At 42.8% G+C, this 22108-nt stretch overlaps 1 long non-coding RNA gene across 3 annotated transcripts; it reads left to right on the top strand.

Annotated features, from left to right (window-relative positions):
- Positions 1 to 89: 89 nt before the first annotated feature.
- On the top strand, positions 90 to 14621 carry LOC128149526 (uncharacterized). 3 transcript variants are annotated; one of them, XR_008237662.1, is made up of 4 exons: positions 90 to 565; positions 1867 to 1985; positions 5578 to 7884; positions 14415 to 14621. It is a non-coding gene; the product is annotated as an uncharacterized LOC128149526 (long non-coding RNA). The 3 variants fall into 3 exon arrangements; XR_008237661.1 differs by lacking the exon at positions 14415 to 14621 and having other exon boundaries at positions 1867 to 1977; positions 5578 to 9673; XR_008237660.1 differs by lacking the exon at positions 14415 to 14621 and having other exon boundaries at positions 5578 to 9673.
- The last annotated feature ends 7487 nt before the right edge of the window (positions 14622 to 22108 follow it).

Genomic DNA, 22108 nt, shown 5'->3' with positions numbered 1-22108 from the left:
GGTAATACCCCAAGTTATGCAGTGTGGCAACTATCACGAGAGTGTGTTACATTAGAAAAAAAACAACCCCAAAAACCCACCCAAAAAACCTTCAGGAGTTTTTGGTGCAGATTCTTCAGATGGTTTTGTTTAGCAAAATTACTGAAAAATCCTATTTCCTGCCAGGAACATATTTACCATGCAGACAAAACTACTTGGTCTTTTATAGCCCCCACTAGAGGCTACACCTGTTTGAGTCTTTATATAAAATGTTAGTATTTTTCTCCCTCACTGGCAGTAAGATCACAGGTTACAAGCGGAAGGAGTACTTTATACTTGCAGTCAAACAAATTGCATATTTTAATTAAGAGTGGGCAAGTTGGGTACTTGACTGAGTGTTTGGATGAAATGGCCCTGGTGGGAGGAGGCATGGGAAATGCAAGGAGATGTTGCACTGACTTCTTAAAATTTGTTTTCCTGGCAGACTTGATCAGCAGGACCTGCCTTATGAGCTGCCATCTCTAGGAACCAGAGTAAAAGTTGCCCTGGAGCCCATGGGAACAGGTCGTGGACAAAGCTGCTTTCAGTAAGTTTGCTTCTGTTTGTGGCCTGCCAAGTCATTCCTAGCAGGCAACTTCATTGGTTTTCCTTTTGCTGCTACCCTTTTTTTCCCCCCTTTATTCTACACCTTTGCTGGCTGCTTTGTTGAATAATTTTCTTGTCCGTATTGCTTTCCGTTACGTGGCTGTTCACTTGAGCTGGTGCCATCTCATTGGGTGCACTACCTTTATTTTCTGATGTCATTTTGGTCATTTCTCATGATATATCTGTATTCTTTTCTCCAAAGGTTTTGGCCTTTGTAAGGCTGTTTTAAGTGGTGTTTCTTATAGCTTTTCAGCATATTGTAATTCAAGTTGATGGTTAGTATCATACTGAGGAAAAAATAACTCTGTTCTTTTGCATGGTATCTCTTTAAATCAGTGTTCAACTTAATCTGAGCACACTGAACTTGTGACGAGTTGTTTCCAGTGTATGTAATTGGTATTTACAAGTGTACCTGGGTACATCCAGTTTAAATCCCATGTGACTGGAGGCAGGTCAAAATATCCAAAAAATCAAAATATGCAAAGAAGTTGAGGGAGGAGAGGGACACTTCAATATATTGCATTCTTTGAAGGAAATTGGCTATTTCACGATAGAAAAGACCTGTTCTGCTTCCTATTTAAAGATTATCTGTTGACTCACCTCTATTGAAAAAACCACCACCACCAAACCCTGAGTTATACAGCTGACATATAATTAGATTTTTGGTAAGTGTGTTGTATTCACAACAAAATATAAAGGCAAGCTCTTTCTTAGAGGGCTTATACTGGAGATTCTTACATGACAAAAGTAAGGAAATTTTGTTTTCTTGCTCAGAAATGCCCTGGCCACAATTGGCTTTCTGTCACTTTTCATAAATGGACCCTTCATGCTAAAGGTTTCCTCACCATCTATCGCAGGAGAGTTTTCCAGCTGTGTTGTGGTGGGGCTGAGCGTAACTCCGATACACAGGATTACATCCTCCAAGGGAGAGTTACATGTCTGGAGGTGACACTAACTGAATTGCCGTATGTGTTCTTAATAATGGTAGTGCTAAAGGATTGACCAAGAGGGCATGTTTGGAGTGAAGGAGGATAAGCAATGTGCTGTAATATATAGTTTAGATATGTTTTGGGGGGGGTGGATCTGTTTGGAAAAAACAAGTGATAAATATATATGCTACTGTTTATATCTGTTGGAACAGCTGTGTATGTACTGTTCAAGGTAAACAATTACAACTGGAGTTGTCTGCTCTCCTTGCCTGAAATTAAATCAACAGCAGGTGTTTTTCCATTTCTTCCCAAGCAAATTCCTTGTACTGAACTGTCATGGAGGATCCTGTTACAGTTCTTGTTTCTTCCTCTTGTGGCAGCCTTTGGGAATGCCTCATGTCCCACCATGAAGAAACTCAGAATGGTAAAAATGTCAGTGTTGCTTAACAAGGTTCTGCTATTAAAACAGATGTTGAACCGAATTTAATATTGCTTAGTGTTATTTAGAGACTTGCAGGAGAGTATTAGGTTTGCATTTAATTTGAGCAAAAAGCAAGAATAGAGACTGTATAGATTTTTAGGACTGTTTTGGCAAGTTTAAGAATGTTGTGTATTCCAGCATTAATAAATAAGTCTTCGTAACTATAATTCGGGCTGTCTAAATAAGGCATGCAGTATGTGTAGTATAGTGTTTAAACAACTGAGATGTGAGCAAGCCAAGTTTTTGGCCTTAGCTCTTTAACAGCCTCTACAGATTGTACAGAATTAAAAGAAAATGTGTTACTAAGAGAAATCAGGCTGTATTGGAGCCTTCTAGGCATCTAGACAGGTTGAGAAATGCAGTCTGGAGAGACTAAAAGGTGCAAAGGTTCACCTGGCTGTAAAACTTAGCTTGCAGCAGCTGAATTTCCTCATCTTTTTCCATCTCTGGAAGTACAGAGTGGTGGGTCATGCCAGCTAATATGCAATTACATGAAAACAGCATTTAAGGATTTACAGTAATACTACATTTTTACATAAAATGTTTTTGCCCTAGAAATTATTTCTTAAAGAAGTAGGGGAACAATCTCACAAACACCACCAGTGTATTGGCAGAGCTAGGTTTTTGTAATGTTTCTTCAGGCTGTTAAAACAGTAGGGAAATCCTTTAGGCTTAACTTTGTGATGGTGCACGTGGTTCATGTTTGAGGAGCACTTATGAAACACAGGCATGCAGATTAGGGTTGAATCTTAGTTGTAAGTCATATCAGAGCAATGTTCTAGAAAGAAAAAAAAAAAAAAGCACAGATAAAGCTAACATAACAGAAACAGTAACAAACCTACAGAGAAGCATGAGTTCATTGGAGGTTGTGAATAGCTTGTAAATATCTGCTATTTAATTTAAAAGATGAAATGGTTTGCCATACTAGGTTGTAGGCTATCAGGGTGCAATACATGTAATATGGTATACACTACGCAGACAGGATTGGAATTTTGGCTTCAGTTTATCTAATGTAAGAAACAGATATTTTACAAAGAACAGAGAGTGAAAGAGCTATGACGGACAGTGGCTGAAAGTATCCTTGTTTCTTGGTGTTGCTTGGGAAGCTGGAGCCCAGCTCTCCAATTTCTAATGCCAATCTTCCCTTCTCTTGGGTACTCACCCGGTTTGGGTGGAAACTGCAGGTGGAAGGGGAGAGGCATGGTGACAAAACCGAAATTATTAAAATATCAGGGAAAAGCACATGTCTCATTCCTTACTGCTACTTTACAATTTTAAAATGTTTCCTCTTTATATCTTTGATATGAGAATAAACTGGAAGTTAGCATGGGGTAATTTAAACTTCTGTACAGAAACTTTTAAAAGAGCATTAAGTTGTGAGTTCATTTCTTTCAGCTGAATATTTCTTCTGAGCTATGTTTTTTATTTTAGCCTTGACTGGAGTAAATTAAATTTCCCTTGACTACACATTGCACTTTTGGTAATTAGTAACACATGACAGCTGTGCACAGGTGATGTTATAGTTTGTAGCGTGCTCTGGTATAAGGTTCATATGGGAAAAAGCAAGTAGGCTAAATTCATGAGTACAGTTATTGACAGTTTTAGACATCCCACTTCCAAAAAGAAAGTCCTTATTTTACTAATAAAGATGTGCAAACCCTAGGAATTGCTAATAATTGTATTGAAGTTTATGTTGGCTAATGGCTCTTCAGAATGAGCAGTAAACTGTAATCTAGTTTTGAAAAACATCTGCTGGGCAGGTAACACCCAAGGTGAGATATTACTGTGTGGCTTGTGGTTTCAGCTCTTTTCCACCAGCTGTGTAGGCTCTGCTGCCTGTTCCTGGGCAGTTGGCACTGCTGCCAGTACAGCTGCCCCTTGCTGTGGAGTCAGCTTTCTGCAGTCTCCTGGCTGACCTGGCTGTTCCCTCATCCTACATACTTCTTTCATGTTAGATAAAAACCTCCAGGAAAAAGAACATTGAGCAAGATAGGGCAGTGAAGCAAAGGGTCAGAAAAGATACAGTTTTGCAGCAGAGCTGTCAGCATTCTTGTAACACAGCACTGCAGTGTGAACAGCAGTTTTGTGTTACCTGTCTTTGACTCAGATAACTGTGTTTAGTCAGCCACATGAGCTGAACCGTTTCCGATCTGGGGATATGATGGTTTGTAAATCGTCTTTATCTCTTCTGATGCTCCCAGTCCTTGCTTCTGAACTTCCAGGTCCATAAAGGACATTTTCTGCAGCTCTGTTTTCTGTTAGTTACTCCCTCTCTTATCGAGTCTGATTCTTCACTTCAAAAATCCCAATCTTCTTGGCAAATCACTTCTTTCCACTCTTGTTCTTTCCTTCCAATTTCTGCCATTTGTCTTTTCAGTCCTTTTTTTCAAGGGGCTGTTTTGGATATTTCAGGAAATGTTCTGTAATTGCTGAATCTCATGTAAGAAGTGCAGTTATTTATGTCTAATGATTTTTTCTCCAGTTGTAAAGAGTATCATCCACTGTCATTGCTGCAGGCAACGTGGTTTCTTGTAGGCCACTATTTGTATATCATTAGAAAATAGTGACTAGGCAAAGCAAGAGTAGATTATGAATACATCACATATGGGGCTCACAGCACTGTGTCAGGCACACAAGAATTTTGATGGTGATGTGGAGAGGGATGGGAGCAGCACTAGCATACGTTGACTAGGGTGAACTTTACTAACTGTAGGAAGCCAGGTACTGTCAACACCCACACACAGCTGTGTGGGGCACTAAATACCTGGAGTTGGTAACAGATTTATAAAGCAGCCAGTGTTTTACCTCTGCTTTCAAAATGCTGCCCTGTTCATATAAACACTTATATTTGGGTTTCTGATGTCAGTGATGGGCTCTGTTAGTGGGTGAGCTTTCGCAATTGTTTCTTGTCAGTTCTGTGCTGTAGGCAGGTGGCTGGGACAGTCTCCTTCTGATCTTAAGCTAGCTGGCAGGGTGTTATTACAGGTGAACCTTGCTCTCCAGTCAAATGGTATCTGTATCATTCTGTGACTAGACAGCAGTCTGCACTGAATCTTCTGAACTCAGCAGAGGAGATCAGATCTTTGATTTCCTATTCTGTCGATTCATTAGTCCTAAAAAGACTGTTTCTGCTGCAGCAGTTTGATTTGCTGTGCTGCTTCCAGAAGTGACAGGTTTAAGGACTAATCTATGTGCCTAGTGCCCAGGTTCAGACTGACACTTGCAATTTGCATGCAGCGTCAATAGCTAAACCAGACCCTGTTTCCCTCCACTGCTGTCTTATTCATTAGCACTCTAAGGATAAGAAAAGGCAATTGCAAATCAAACGGCATTTAAATTGGTACACCAAAGGGACAAATGAGCTCAAAACATTGCCCAGACAATGGCTTCATGGCCTGACACAAAGGCTGTTCTCAGGACTGGCCTGCAGCCTTTCCTGGAGAGCACTGGGTGATGATACCCACGTCACTGTTATTTGTTACTTGAGTGAAACTGCTTTTTGTGCCAACATTTCCACACCTCTCCAACCTTATCCTCTGGCAGAGTTTAGAGCTGTTTGAAGGCTGCTGGAAATAACGCTGTCTGGAGCACCCTGCTGGAGTGAGGTCACCCTGTAGCTGCTGAACTTCTGGACATGTGTGGTCTGCTTCTGAGAGGTCTGCAATGCCTACAGGTTTACATTCACTGTACAGGGAGGTTTTGCTTTATTTGGAGGGGGGGAAAAAAAAAAGTCATCCACAGATCCAGGGTCAAAAGTCCTGTGACAGCCAAGGAGATGGTTTTAATTTGATTGTCCTCATCTTACAGTGTGGCCTTTAACTTCAGGAGGCAGAAGGTAAGTGAGAAGCTATCTCTACCCAGATAGAGTACTGGCAGTTCTGATCTGAGGTTCACCACACCTCAAAGAAAACTCCTGTGCCAAAGTGGGTAATTTTCTGTCCCTTTTTGCCTCCACAGTAGTGGAGTCTGGCAGATCCGGGCCAGACACTGGTTGTTCATGGTGACATCAGTTTCAGGCTTTGGATCTGGCTTCCTTGATGTTTCTGTGCATATTGTAGCCTGATTGAGAGCCCACTGAAATGTAAAAGATTATTACTGGTGGCTTGGAGGACTTTAGAGCTGGCCTTCAGGATAGTCCATGTCTCAAGACATTGCTGATCAGTACTCAGTGGGCAGAGGAGGGCGACCTTTTAGCCAAATGTAAGAGGTCAGGCGTTTTTGTTAATAATGCAAAAAAAAAATTAATGAAAACCAAGCCTTGGGAGCATTCCCAGCTGTAGGAGAAACTTTTGCTCTATAAGCAAATGACTGGAGGGAGTCTGCTTTGCAGTGGATTTGTCTCCCATTCATGTTCCCTGTGACAGGCTTACAGGTGGGAACCAGCATGGAGGGTGCCACTGTGGCTCTACATGTGTGCATTGCCCAGTTTAGTGGTGCCAAGCAGAGTTTGTGCCTCTGTGTGGGGTGAAGGCAGCCACCAAAGGAAGTGGGATGGGGAGGAGAAGACAGGTACAGCTACTCCCAGTGTCAATGTGGAGCTGCTGAGTGGCAGCAGCCACCAGGTATGTTACTCTGGAGGGGAGTCGGGGTGCGAGGGGTGAGGGAGCAGGGATGGGAGCTGAGAGAGGAAAGGGATGGGAGAGATGAGGGTGCTCTCCTTTCCAGTGGAGGAGAGGGTTCCAGCAGGGAGGAAAGGACATGGAGATGGAAATGCTAGCTCAGAAGGCATCTGGGGATTACTGGGAAGTGCCACCTCCCTCACCAGAAAACTTGTGTCTGGGCCTGTGTCTTGCAGGCGGAGATCCCTGCGTGGTGCTGGTGCAACCTTCTACCCCGCTCTGTAACCGGGGAGGATTATTGAACTCCCACCCTGCACAGCAGGCACCTGTGACACTGTGGCCATGGCTGTCAGAAATGAGGCAGTCACACCCGGCCATCTGAAAATTATAGTCACAGCCCTCACTTTGTCTGAGACTGGGCTCTCTGGCTGGACTGTCTCCATCTGAAAGTACCCAAAATTGATGTGGATCCTCTGGGGCATTGTGCAGTTTGGTTAGTCCAAGTCAATTAAAAATGAAATGAATACTATGTTTCGATCTTCTTTACAAACCAAGCTTCTAAGAATTTTTTTGGCAGAAACAACTCTTTTCCCCTCATGGAAAATTTCTGTTTTCTCAGAAACAGAATTCTCTTTCAGAAGATCTCCCCTGCGGAAAATTCCCAACCAGCTCCAATTCTAAAACCTGATGCCAGAAAACGTCTAGCAGGCATTAGCAGAGGGCGACTTGGGGTGTAATGTATCATTTAATCCTAACTAGGGCAACATAGCCGCATGAATTTGAGAACACGAGCAGGCGCTCACCACCCCTAACTTAACATGCAGTAGGCAATCCATCAAAAACATGGATGCAGAACAGGGAAAAAGAGTTACAATCATTTTCAGTTACGAAAGCTCAGTTCTACCCTGAGAAAGAAACGGGCAAAATGTCATCAAATGCACCATATCTGCTTCCTCTTACTGACTTCCAAAACTGAAGTGTTTGCTTTACAAATAAGATGCTTTTTTTTTTTTTTTTTAGAAGCAGATAGTTTCACCAACAACCAGTCTGAGAGAGAAGAAGGTTTCCTCCTCCTTTAAGAAGTATGCTGGGGAGAAAATTCTCTGGCATGTTTGCAGGCACAACAGACTTAAATGTTGAAGTTGGTTCTGTTGAAGCACAAGAAATAATAGTCTCCAGTCCTTTTCCCACAGCTCTGCCGCTTTTCTACTTGGAAGAGAGACCAGCTGACTGAGGAAGTACCATTCCCTTCAGCAGAAGAAGGATTTGGGATTCAAGCCTGTCTCAAAAGGTAAGTTACAGCCTGTTTATGAGAGCACTGCCTGATTTAGCACACATCCTGGAAAAAAAGCAGGCTTCTGGACAGGAAACATGGCTTGGCAGTGCAAGACAATATGCTGGGAAGAGGAGAAGAGGGAGAAAGACAGGTAAAGTGCTTCAAGACGTGGTAGTGCTTAAGTGTCTTCCACAGTGTGTCGATGGGTCTCTTTTTGTTTTCGTGTGGACTGTACAGGCTCATCTTTTAGGGCTGAGCTCACAGGCTGTGATCAAGTATCTTAAACTTGTATCCCAAACATGGACTTTAGCGTGTGTTAAGCCTGTCCAGACACTGGAATACTTTTCCTTCTCTAGCTTCAGTGTAAACTGCTGGCTTGCCTGCCTGCCTTTGATATGAACTGAACAAAAGGAGCAGCTCTCATTCAGGTTTGGATACGTGTTGTCATGGGCCAGCACTTGGTCTTTAGCAGCAGCCCAGCAGGGCTCTGTCAGCACAGCTTAGGGGCAGAACACTTACTTTGAAACACTGCTGCTCACTGAAAGTCCCAATAGCACAGGAGATCTTACTGGATGAACAAATTGATTACTCCTTTTCCTTAAGAGGGACTTCTTCCAGACACACCTAGAGAGACTGTCTACAGACCAAATTGCAATAAATATTCAGCCACAGACCCATCAATATAAACTGTCGTCAAAGGCAATGAAAAGGCATTTATCACTAATTTCTCTTCAAGCATGAAGGACAGGCTTCCTCTGCCCAAAGATAGATGCGAATTTTTGGAGGGCATTATTTTTATTTTAAAGCTGAACCATTAGCAATTTAAATTTGGTTTAGTTTTGGTTTTGAATCTTCAAATTTGTTGACTTTCATCTGCAACTTTGAGAATCCAATGTAAGATGGGCACTAACCAAATGTCCTTACCAATGTTCTTGATCCTGACTTGTGCATGTCTGATGCTGTTTGCCTCGGAGCCTTCTGTTCAAAGCAAGACTTGAATTTTTAATGTAAAAGAGAAGCAGGAGCAAAACATTCCTTTTAGAATAAGAATGAACTACCGAAAAGCCCCTTTTGTGTCCTCTGTGCATTATAAAAAGGGGAAAGAAGAGTAGTCCAAAGGTTCTGTGCCCCTTTCCTTTGAAGGTCTCTCTTCATGATTTGTTCAAGCAGTTCTGTCCTGTTTTTGGGGGTTTCTCTAGTGTGAGCCTTTCCCACAAAGAAACAAATTAATAATTTTTCTCTTGTTTGTCGTTATGTAAAATATGAAGCTTTATGCTACTGCCTTTCAGGTGTCATCCTGAGCTGCTCTTGCACTTTGAAACAACAGACAAAATGCTACTGGCTTTTCCTGTTGTTGCATCTTGGTTTTGAGAGTGATAAAAATGGAAGTCAAAATGGGATGACAGCATTTAGGACCCATTTTGTTTCTCAGAGTTACGGAGTTGGAAGCACTCAGCATTTCACTGCTCCTGCAGGAAAGACCAACCAAATGCTTAATGAAGGAAGTCTTGTTTCTGAAGAGTTGAGGATGGTTGCAACCTCATAATGGCAAGATTGCCACCTGAGCAGCTGTTGGCAGTTCTGAAATGTTCAGTTAGCCTGTTATCTCTTCTAAATATACAAATATAAATACATATTTAAAAAGAAAAAGGAAGAAGGTAATAGGAAGTTAAGTCATGCAGAGTGATATGCAAACCTCAAATGTTCCTTGTTTATCTTGTGTCTTTGCACTGAAGGCAGTATTGCGTCATGTCACTAGAGAAAATATTCAGCACTTGTGAAGTGATGCATTTTAATTAAATTCACTGTTTGAAGTTCAGTTATTCATTAAAGGTACTCAGTTGTCCAGAAAGACATGCTGACCTTGGATATACAATCCTCTGAAGAGGACGGTTAGAGATATGAACTAGAAAAGCATTATTTCGTATAATTGACACACAAAAAACCATGGAGAGTTTCTTGGCCCGTTAACTACATAGATGTATACTGTTGTCGTGGTTTAACCAGGACAACTGTTCACCTCGGCTAATTCATCTGACAGTCACCAAGTGACACTCTTCACTGCCTGGTATCAGCAAATCAGGGCATGTGTGTCCTTTGGTTTCTCTCTCATGGAATCTGGACTGCTGTTAGTGGCTCTCGCAGCCAGGGCTGAGCCTCAGCCCCCCCAGACAGCTCCAGCCTCTCCTTTGACTGGGCTGGGAGCCCTTGGGCGTTCCTGGTTAGTGGCTCACCTCTGAAGGGCGTTTTCATGATGGAAGCAAGCAGATACAAAAGCTTTGCAAAATTCAAGCTGCATTTATCCACAACAAAGAATGTACAGTTCTCAGCAAACAATAAAACATTTATTCATTTCCACGCTCTTATTTTTTGTTTTCCACTGCTCAAGTGTTTTCTGTGTTGAGGTTGAATCTTTTAGGGCCCAGTAGTCCTCTCCCAGCAGATGTTGTCTTTCCTGAAACAGAAAGACCCTGTTTTCTCCTGGCATCTTTTGCCCTCATCTAGCCGCAGTGTAAAATATCCTTTGCTGTAGAAATGTGTTTCTTATTTCTCTCATCTGCCCAAGGTTCCTTTCTCTCTGAATTTTGTCTCTTCTTTTATCTTCTCAGATCCAGCACTAGTTTGATCTTGTTTTCCTCTGCTGGTGTTATCCCACTGTCAGCCAGAGAGAGACAGACAAGAAAACTGGCTTTATCAGGAACAGAGTTACTCTTTTGTTCTCCAGAATTATGAAGGGCTTGGCTTCTAATGGTCTTTGCTCAACCTATGCATGGATAAGCAGCTAAAAGACACCGTGGCCTTTACTCAGCCTAAGGAACATGGAGCAATAGGCAGTGAAAGATGTTCAAAAGATAAGGAAGCAAACACTTAGGTTTCAAACAAATAAATTTGGTTCAAGAGGTTTCCCTACCTACTGAAGCATCAGTGAAGCTGTAACAGCTCACTGTACTTGTGAAAATTTAAACTGCAGCACAAAATCTGAGTGTGCTTCGATAAGGGTAAAGGCTTGCAAAGGTATGGCATAATTTTTTGGTTCTGTCAAGACAGTGTAATCTCCTACTGTCTAGGAAAGCATGATCAATGAAACACTGTCTTTGGGGGTTGCAAGTGTCTGCTGGGCAAGTAAAGTAAGTGATGTTTAAAGGTCAGAGCACTCTGTTGATGAGAGACGTATTGAAAGGGCAAAAGAACCACAGAGGACTTCCTGCGTCATTACAGCGGGTGCTGTATGAAGTTGAGAGAATAGCTGAACAAAGCAAATCACAATGATGACAGGATATTTAAAGCAAAATGGGGAAATAATGAGTCATCCCTGTTTATTAAAGTGGAGGGAAAGATTTCTGCCTCCGTTAATTTCTCTCTGGGATATAAAGGCAGCCTTTAACAAAAGGGGGAAAAAATCCCAGTTCCGTTTCATTCCCTTTAACCCAACCAACCAAAATCCCTTTTAGACTGTGGAAGTTACCAATTATGTAATGTTGTTACCAAAAAAAAATCAGTATTTTTCAGGAATCTTGAGTTTAATCTTTCTTTGTAATCAAAGTGATATGTTGCTTGGTTGTAAACAAACACATCTGTACTCATGAGTGTTTCTCAGATATCCAGAGTTAAACAGCATTAGTGAAACCACGTAGCTGAGAGCATGTCCTCAACCGTATGCAGTGCTGTATGAAGACACACAGACTCTCTCTGAGTGACATCACCAGTCTGATTACCTCGTGCAGCTCTCCTGATCTGTTGTCCAGCTAGTGGTTCAGGGCAAGCTCTTGAACTGCTCTGCTGTGTTGTGTCGTGAAGACTTGCTTGCAAGGCCTTGATCAGATAGAAAGCACAGGTTTATTTGGAATAGATCATCCCCATGGAATAGATAATGTATTGATTTGGGAATTTATTTTATTGGGTTTGGTGTTCCTCGGTGAAAGTTTGACTTCCCAAAAGGAATGCTTATTTGGGGGAAGACCTTGCCAATGCATTTTCCAAGAGATTCCTGCTGTTTTGTGCGGATTTATACTTCAGACCCTCTAGTATGTTAAGTGACTTCCTTGTCCGTCAAAAGCTTTTCCAAAGAGCTTTTATGCAAGTTCTGTTGCTACTTATTACTCTGGTAGTAAATCAGGTTGCACATGTTGGAGGCCTAAGATGCCCAAGATGCCCAGCTCTTATGCAGGTGATGCCCTCCTCCTTAACAACGCAGGCTGATGGCCTCAGGAAAGCTCACTCCTCATGGAGACTGTCCATATGGTCTGTTACTATCCGTCTGTTGGTATGAAGACAGACATCTTGCAAGAAATGAAAGTCTGATAATGTGCACAGTGTGAGAGTGTGTGTAGGGGTAGGTTAATGTTGACATCATTAGTGCTTGGTCACCTAGGTGATGGATCTTGCTGCTATAGTAACCTGGAGGCTACATTACTCACCAAATACGAATTTCAATAAACAGGAATGTTTTAAGGTGTTTGTATCTTGTGTCCCCTGTAACTGTTTGTTGCCCTTTTAAAATATTTACAAGAATTGTAAAATGAGACTTTTAAGTAAAGGTTTTATTCCCCATTTTTTTTCTTGGAATTGTGTCCTGGAAAAGGCATGATGTTTATGCCCAAGCATCAAACTTAGGATACAGATTTTTGAAGAAAAGTAATGCCATTGCTTATCGCCTTCTGAACTCTTGTCTTAGGACTGTCCCTCACTAGGGAAGCTGATATTTTGACTTGTATCCAGAGGAGTTTGAACCAACTCAAGATATATATCTTTAGGCATCCACATGGACTTTTCATATACTTATGCCATCATGCATACCTGCAGCCACTTGCTGGTCAGGGTCATGTCTGGGACATGGATATTCTGTGTATGGCTTGTGGTAGATTGTGGGACACTGTAACTTCTCTTTCTTGACCCAGAAAAGAAGTGATTTTAAGACATGAGGTGCTTTCAGCTCATTAGCAGCGTAGTATGTTCATTCAGAGATGCAACCTTATATGCTGCTGGGTAAGAGATTTTCTTGGATTCAGACACCAGCATGTTTTGGTGTCTCTCACAGAGATCTGTGAAAGATGATTCAGAAGTCAACAAGAGCACAGAGTGGGAGAGTGGGAGATCAGCTCATAAGACTACTGATTTTTCTTTTTGATGACTATATAGATATTGGCTGTGTGTTTTCAGGAGTCCCACAGAATATCCTCTCCATTACCCACAGTTTGTCATCTTTTTCACTTGGACAATAAAGATAGTAGGAGATTTTTTAAATTCCTATACGGTGATACTTAATGCAAGAGCGGTTTTTAGGTTCATTTTGGCAGAGCAGGATGGGACAAGGGGAGTATGTTCTGATGACTTGTGGAAGGGCAAACTGGTATACCCTCCACAGTCTGACCTGGCTGAACTAGACTTTCTGCTTTTTGGAAAATTTTACAGGGGATGAATAAAAATGTGGAAAAACACTAATGAAATCAAAACCACAAGTGATTAAAAATGAGACTGCCAACTTCCTGTCCCACTTACACAGGGCACTCTAGGCTTACCATGAAGATGGAGCAGGGCCAGCGTGTGCAGCCCAAGACTTCACCAAGACACAGCTCAATGTAAATGGGGAGCTTTAGAATACGGCAGCCCATTCATCAGAAGCAAATCTGTGGAAATATTCCAAAGCATAACTCCAGTCATGCTTGAAACATCCAAGAGAGTGCTCTGATGTCCCACCCTACAGTACTGAAGCTTTGCCTGCTCCTGGCACAGCCAGCTGCGTGGCTGTTGATGCAGCTGTGTTAGATGTTTTGAAAAAGCCTGGGAAGAAAATATGTCCATGGCACTCCAGCTGTAATACAAACCTGAAAATACTGCCTCTGGGCATTAACAAGATTCTTTAAATGCTCTACTGACCAGCATCTTCACTGGCAGAACAGGGACTAGCTGTGTCCGTATGATCTGCTAGCTGATGTTTTCTTATATGTAGGATTAAAGCAGAATACACATTCTTGGGAATGGGGGTAATTGGTGGGGAGGGGTACAGTTTAATAGGCCTTGAGACGGAAACACGGAGGAATGGAGGCTGCCATTGGAGGATGCTGTGTACATAAAATCATCTGGATTTGCTACGTCTATGCTGTGAAGATAGGGTGGATAGAGAAAGATCGCAGCATAGTTTGGGCAACTACTTGTAATCTGGGGCATCTATTTGTAATTTGGGTTGCCCTTATTCCTGGGCAGAAAGGTGTCAAGCAGTGTAGGGGGACAAGAAGAGAGTGTAGAGAGCTTGCTTTAGCTGCATGACTATTGGCCCCATGTAATTAGCTGGATTAGAGCTAATCTAATTACATTTTTTCATTGCTTGTCCATTGGCACTATTGGCTTCTAATTGTGGTGGAGTCCAGCAGCCCCCCTGAAACAGTCTCTTCTAATCAATGAGCAGCTGCCCTCTGTGTCGTGTGAGATGAGGCCAGTTTTCAAAGCAACAACAACAAGCAATGAAGTGTGTTTGTGTTTGAGAAAGTAGAACAAGCTTCTATGAAACCTTAGTGTTTCACCATTAAATATTATTTCTTCCTCAGTCCCTTAGGAGGCAGACTGGCAGAAAGAATTTGCCTATGGCTGGCAAGCCGGGTGAGGATGAAAGTCCTGGAAAAATACCCTTCATGATGGAATTCTGCAAGGGGCCCTGATCTCAATCCCTGACCTGTAAGATCACCAGGCTAAAGTGCTGCTGCCATGTTTGTGAAGCCAGAGCCCTGTCCTGTGAGTGTACCAGACACTAAATAGAAGTGAGTAGCTACAACCCTTTTTTTCCCCAAAGGAAAGCCAGCTGCTTTTCCTCAATCCCTTGGAAGATAAACCCAATTTCCACGTCATCAGCTGAATTTCGCATTCCACCTCCCATCTTAAAGTTGTCAAGCATAGTTAATAGTGATAATAAGTGAAGAGGGAGCAAATCTAATAGGTGGGAATAGGTAATGCTTCTAGCCCTATACCGAATCGCTTATACTTTTGTAAGGGCTGAAGCAAAGAAAAGCTGAAGGCTTCTAGACCAGGTGTTTCCCTTCAGCTTCTTTAATGCTTGAACGTGTTTCAGCTGGTGAGTGCAAGGGGAAGTGGACAGATCATTCCCATCACTTAAGAGTAAGAATAAATTTTGGTACCCTTTTTCTTCTCAATAATTTTCCTCAGAGTTGAGGAGTAGTGGCTTGTGGGCAGATCTGCCTACAGAGCAGGTTATTTTTGTTCACCAGAAAAGCTGATGGGTGAGTGGGCCAAGCCAGCCAAATTGGTGGCAGCAGTTGAGGGTGAAGGTGGAGCTGGCTAGGCCATGCTTGGTGCTCTGTAAAGGTAGCTGGCCTCAGAGTAAGAGAGGCTTCTGAGGTTAGAGAAGTCAGCTATCCTAGATACAGATGCCTACACTTAGTGTTTGAACAAAAACTATTTTTGGTGAAGGTGGTCTTAAATGTCATCTTTGTTGCCTTGTTCCTGGGACCTTCTGAAAAGGAGCATGGCAATTAGTAGATGCAGTTGAATTTGCTTGCTTTGGCTTTTATTTCATTTGGGCTGCAAAGAAAAGGATACTTACATAGCAAAGGCTAGATTGATTTCTGCCAGTTGCTGACTCTGAGCTTGCTTGAATTTGTATAATGTGCTGATGCTATAAATAAAAGCAGTTCTGTCTCTTGTGCTGAAAACTCTGTCATCCATGCAATACTGAGATTTTGTTAGGTATTAATTAAAAGTTACAGGTATGTATAGGATGCCCTGTGTTGCTAGGAGGGGTGGCAGACTCTTTCAGTGTGACCCAACCCAATTTGCAGTAGGTTTGGGTGTGAGAAACAAGGTGTCTGAACAAAAGGTTTGTTTACTGAGTCACACTCCCAAAAAGAAGGCAAAACTGAGGATGTCCAAGCAGTTGTTTGGCTTGGGTTCTCAGTGACACATTTTTGTCTGCATGTCTTTCTAATATGCTGGCCATGGCTTTGTTCTTGTTTTTTCCTCCTCATTTTGGTGTGTATTTTCGGTACTGCATTCAAAGGCAAGGCACCAAAACGAAGTACTGAATCCAAGGAACCAGGGCAAGAAGGAGGGTGCCTGCTGCGCAAATATTTTGGCCAACAACTGGGCACCAGGCAAAAATTTCAACAAAGACAGAAGAGGCAAAAGGGGGGAAGAAGAGATTCTTTCTTGCTCAGTCCTGCAACCAGTTAATATTGAAGTCTCCATTTCCTAAGGATTATTAGTATTATTACGGTGTCCTGTGATACTTCATCCCTCTTGGGTTCAAGGTAATGGTAGTTTTCTAAGCGTGTAACATAAAACCCTGAGATGTTTGTCAAGATCTGCTAGTTAAAGAGACAGCAGACTCATCTAGAGGATGTGGCTATCACAAAACAACACAGCAATTATCTCTGAGCTTTGAAAACCAGTTCTTCAACAGTCAAACTCCTGGAAAGAGATGACATTTTCTTTCCTCCTTCCCTGCATAAAACCTGCTGGAGAACTGGTGCTGGCATTTAGTGTCACACTCCTTTCTCTTTAGTGTGTTCTGCTCTTGCCAGAAAGCGTTTTATTCAGGCTGAGCATGCCCACTCACTCTTAGCAAGCCCTGAAGAAGAGGAAAACTGAGATAACAAAAAGGTGGAGTGGCCTTTGCTCACAGTGTGTTACTTGCATGATGGGTGGCATGAGCTGGTGAAAACTGTAGCTGACTAAAGTACGCATTGCGCTCAGAACTGTAGTTGCAGGCACATTTTCTTGGAGCCAGGCACCTGACACCATAGAAACTGGAGTCAATAGTGCTTCACTCCCCACATCTAAGACGGATACTATGCTGCGTCTGCACTAGGTAACTTCATGTGATGAGCCTGTTGGTTCAAACACTGCTTTGGCAGAGCTCATGACGAGGGAACACTTGCCTGCACCTGTCAGAAGACAGTTTTTGCTGGGCCTAATGACTTCATGATAGTAGTCCTTATGGTGAGGGCGGTATCAGCCAGCCTCCCAAGATCCCTTCCTACTCTTGTGGTTTGGAGGTTCCTGGCTTTGGTTCAGTTTGTTGCTTCCAGAGAAGACAGATGCCCTGGGCTTTTCCACATCAGTTGGCCTCTTTCAACATGAGACAAGAAGGCTATTGCAAGTAGAGCAAAAAGTCCAGTTCTTGAATACAGAACTGGAAATGAGGTGACGGAAGGGAAAGGGAAAGCAAAAGCTCAGATTACATCTTCTCTTGTACTCCGGAGTCCTTCTCTGGGACTCTTTGGGAACTGGGGAAGGATGCAGCTGTGAACTCTGTGGGGCTGAGACCTCCCACCTGCCTTCTTCCACAACTACTTAAATCTAGTCCCATGCCTTTTATCTTCTCAAGCCAGCATCTCCCCTACATTCCCTTTCTCCTGCTTTTGATCCTAATCTGTATTTTAACACTTGCATTCATATGTAAAGGTGAGGAATAGGGCCCTTGCCACTTACTGGGCTTTCTTGGCTTTTAGGCTTGTATCCCATTCTTTTCACTAGTGCTTTCCCACCAACTCAAATGCTCTCCCTGCTGGCACAGCCTTTCCAGAAGTGATACAAAGTACTCTGCAAAGTTTTCCAAAGTATTTTAATTTGTGGAACCCCTAACGTGTTTCCAGTTAAATTGAGGATACCCCTATAGAAAAACTCACTCTAAATCATAAAAAGTATAAACTGTACAACAGTTCGGTAATTATGTTGTCTCTGATATGCTTCCTGCTTATCCTATGACATAAAAATACAGATTGGGTATTTAGGGTGCTGTCTCTAAGCCACCTTTTTCCTTCCCTTTCTCACCATCCCTCCCCACTTTTTCACACATACCTGTTAGGGGGTTTTGGTGCCACAGCAGGCAACCAAATGGTAACAGGCATCCTGGCTCTGGCTTAAAACAGTCCTGCCACCAGTGGTTAACTGAACATAGCAGTTAGGTCAAATCCATTGTACATGCACTATGAATGTACATGGTCTGTACATACTTTTTGAAATGTGGATGCTACTTTTTTTTTTTTTAAATACTGACTGAAGGATGCTGTTAGCCTTTTATAGACTAGAGTTTATAAAAGAGAGATAACTGAGATACCTGGAGCTCACTAGTTTCCAGGAGGGAGACTAATCCAGGATAATTCTTACTATTAGAAGAAAATTACTCACTTGTTATTTTTGAAGTACATAATGGTAATAGATTTCCATTTACCCTTCTAGGTGGCCCAGGGCTTCCTGCTGCTGCTGAACCATCAGTTTTGTTTCAAAGAAAAGAAGAGAAGGAACAAAAGACTCGATCCATGATAGCTGTAGTAGGGATTGACATGTTACCCCAGCTGGTGAGGCACGCACACCCAGGAGTGACAAGAAATTCAGCTCAGGTCAGCTGCAGATGAATGCTGTAACTTTGCATGGAAACCACTGGATTGGTTCTCTACCTTTGACTACAGGTAATTGCTTTGTCTCATGCAATTATGTAGGGTAATTAGAAGTAGATTATACAAGGAATAGCAAAACCCATCACTGCGTCCTCTGCATTTGTGGTCTGTTTCTTTAAGAGTGATTATGATTTTTTTAACTTTTTTAGCCCAACCTGTCTCTTGCTTTCTACCCAGCTGATCAGCATGGCATAGGAGGGGAAAATAAAAGTGTAGTTGCAGCACATTCCTGAGTTCTGTTCATTTTTACAGCACGCTATCTAGTACAAGCTGTTATTGGAACTGCAGTGGAAAAGCAGAATGATTTAAGGACTCTAAAATTCACATTTTCTTCCAGCCTGATATAGTGAGGGACTATTAATACCCTAGGCAGACCTCTGAAATAGATGCAGCTCAGTAAATGACAAACACATTTTGGTTGGCTCGGAATATATTAAGACAGTTATCTTGGGCTCTCTCCTCAGTATTTTTTTTTTTCCTACATAAAGTGGTACTTTTTTGAAAAGTGAAAAGTGGCAAGGTAGCAGACAGTTTCTCTAACAAAGGTTTATAAAGTTTCCACTGAACCATTACTTGAGAAGTGCTATCGTGCTGCTATGCTTAATGAAAAATCAGTCAAGTAAATTGTTCCTGGGATTCAACTTAATTACATGCAAGAGATGGAAACTTTGTTACTGAAGACTAATAAAATACCAGGTGGCTTTAACGAAGTCAGTAAGGTGGCAGTTTTAAACTGAAACCTGCTTGCTTAATAATAGAAGAGACAGTAGATTTGAGCAAGATGTTTTATAAGCAGCGTGTCACTTCTCCACGCAAGGCAAGAGACACATTTTTTAAGCTGCATTAGAGAGAAACGTTAAGTTCATTGTCAGTGTTTATCCTCTAAGCCTCAGACTGAAGGGCCTGTAGCTGGAGGGAGATTTCTTATTGAAAAATTCTTTTAGTCTGCAACTGGGCATATGATGACTAGGGTGATTTTTCTTAATGCTTGCAAAGCCATTTATCCAGACATGTAATTGAAATCAGGAGATGCCTCAGAACAACATGGCTGTGACTGCTACTAAATTTTGAAATGTTAAATAAGTAAAGATGCTTAAAGTTTTAGACTTTAATGTTGACCCATTTTATAATCATTTGGATGTTTTCCTATAAATTTTTAAATTACCTGTTTTGGGTTCATTGTTATGCTGAGAATAACTTGCCTTCCTTGCCAGTCCAGCAAATTTTTCTTGTGGTACAGTAAAATTAATACGAGTATTCCAGTTGTATTCACAAGTACTGCAAACTGGTAGATTGTTCAAGGCACTTATGCATATTTCCATTAAAAGAAGAAAAAATTATTTTAAAAAAGCATTTTTTTAAAAAGCATTAACAGCATTCTGCAGGATTCCTGACCTCATGGGGAGCAGTTCTTGCTCTGTGGGTGCTTTTGGGGGCCAGTTCATGTTTTACAGGGTGATGTTGTTTAAGCCGTGCCTGGGCACGAGTTGCAGGACCAGCAGCCAGGGAGGGCAGTGGGCTGTCAGGTGGGGCTTCCTGATGGAGAATAGCCGGACTGGTCCAAGCAGGCTGCTTCTGAGATGTGAATAGGGGACTCCCCCAACACATACGCTCTGATGTCAGTCTCGCGTATTTGATCAATACTACCTTCTACTTAAAACAGGAAATAAGTTGTTGTACTCCGTAGAAGGTACAGATTGATTCAGTAGTTGACAGGCTGGCACCTGACTTGCATAGAAAGGGCAGAGCCACTGTCACTGCTGCCTGGTGCTCTGCTGCTGGCTTGGCATCGTGTGATGCTGTCTTTCAGCCTGTTCGCCTCTGCAAAAATCAATAGACTGGTTCTGTCAGGAGCCGTGATGAACATCAGGAGCCTCATGCTTATTTCTCTCAGTATCTTTCACAAATGACCTAAATATTAGAAGAGGATACTTTGCTCTCCTGACTGCAGGCTTGTCCCACCAATCCCACAGACTGATTGGGGATGGGGGTTGGAGGCGTGTTTGCCACGAATGGAAAGAACAAACCCCAATTTTCTACAACTTCTGCCTTTAAACTAAAGATTTTTTGTGTCACACTTTCTCTGCCATTTATCAGATGTATTGAGAGACTTCGTATCGCTTTTCCCCAGCTGGCATCCCGGCTTTAGATTTCGTCTCTGTGATGAAAGCTGCCCAGTGGATCATTGGACTGGAGACAAAGGAGGTAACATAGTGTTTCTTGTACAGAGAGCTGTGCGTGAGGCAGAGTGTAGGCAGGGCTAAGGCTATGCCCAAGAGTGATGAAAGGGGTAGAAAGCAGGATAACCTGGTGGATTGAGAGGACTGGGGCACAGGGATTTCTGCCCCTCTGCTCTTGTACTGGATGTTTCCTTGCTCTCAGGCTACATGTCATTTAGGATAGACATTATTAGAGTAGTTAACAATTGCCTTACAGCTTTTGTCACGGAAGATCCTGATAGTGTCTCTTCATTTTGCATGTTGAGTGTGAGATGTTTTGATCTGGCTGTGAACACTCCTGATGCGAGAAACTCGGGACCATCTTGTCTCAGTTTGAGCTCCTAAAATTAGGGGCTGTTTTGGAAATGCTGCCCCTTATCTCTGTGTGAGATAAAAGTTGCAATCCCAGTGTAACTTTTACCCACACGGCAGGATGCCAGGTGGACTGAGCGGCTCTAAATATTGAACAATGGCAAGTCAGCACTATGAGCAATTGTTGTGAGTCAACGTTGAATCCCTGCCAAAGATGCCTTTTTGCAAATAAAATTTAGCACTAATTTATCAATGGGTTAGTTCATAACATCATGTAAAGCACTCAGTACATAATGACTCCTTCTGGATTGAAAGAAAATGCTCATAACGCCTTTATTATAAATAAATACTATGTTTAAGTGGACCAAATCAATGTAAGGGTATTGCTGTGTTTCTCCACTGCCAGTTTGCTACTTTCCTTACTACCCACGGCTGGCAGAGAGGGTTTTGTTAATAGTTTTTTTCCATTTTGTTACCTTAACAAAACTGTCAACATGTGTTCCTTACTCCTTGCTGTGCCAATGCTTCAGTGAATCCTGTGTACAGCCAGGTAACGCCATGCTGTTCCTGCCGTTCAGAGAGCCTTCGTATCTGCAGCCTCTCGCAGGCAGCTCTGCTCCCTGCTGCTCCCCAGCCAGCATCCGATGGCCCAAGATGCACAAAAGCAAACCCCCCCCAGATTCTCTCCTGCATGCCACACTCTGCTTCTGTCAGGAAGGGCTTTTTCTAGATCATTGTCCCTACGATGAAGGTAGTCCATCTGTTCTGCTGCCCAGAGCTGATCCTGAGGGAGAGACCACCTGAACGCTCTCGATTCCTCTACAGATTCTGGTCTCAGGCCTTGAAACGAACAGCAGCTGGGTTTTTCCCAGCTTTCCCCAGAGTAACCTCTGCTCTCTGTGTGCATCTGCTCCAGGCTGATGCGTCTTCAGGCTTGGTGGGTTGTTAGTTTTGTTTTGCTTTGTTCTCTAACGTTCGCTGACCCCATTTCAGCAGTGCCACTTGCAGTACTGAAAATTTAGCACCGCCAACAGCCAGGGCTTCCTGGGGCTGCTGCTGCACCCTCCGTACCCTACACCTGCGGAAGGGCTCGAGACCTGCAGCCGAAAGCTGTGTTAAAGCAGGACCTGACGGTGGCTGGTGGGGGGAGCGAACGGCTTTCGGCTCAGATCGGGAAGCAGCCGTGGGTGCTGTCGGCGGGCAGATCCCCGAGGACGGCGTTAATCGCCCGAGACTCGGACGGTGCTGCATTCGGCCCCCCCCCCCCCCGCACCCCCCGACGCCCGCTGGTGCCCCGGT

The sequence above is a fragment of the Harpia harpyja genome, chromosome 12 (genome assembly GCF_026419915.1).
Source record: "Harpia harpyja isolate bHarHar1 chromosome 12, bHarHar1 primary haplotype, whole genome shotgun sequence".
Lineage (NCBI taxonomy): Eukaryota > Metazoa > Chordata > Aves > Accipitriformes > Accipitridae > Harpia > Harpia harpyja.
This window is presented reverse-complemented; position numbering and strand designations above follow the sequence as displayed.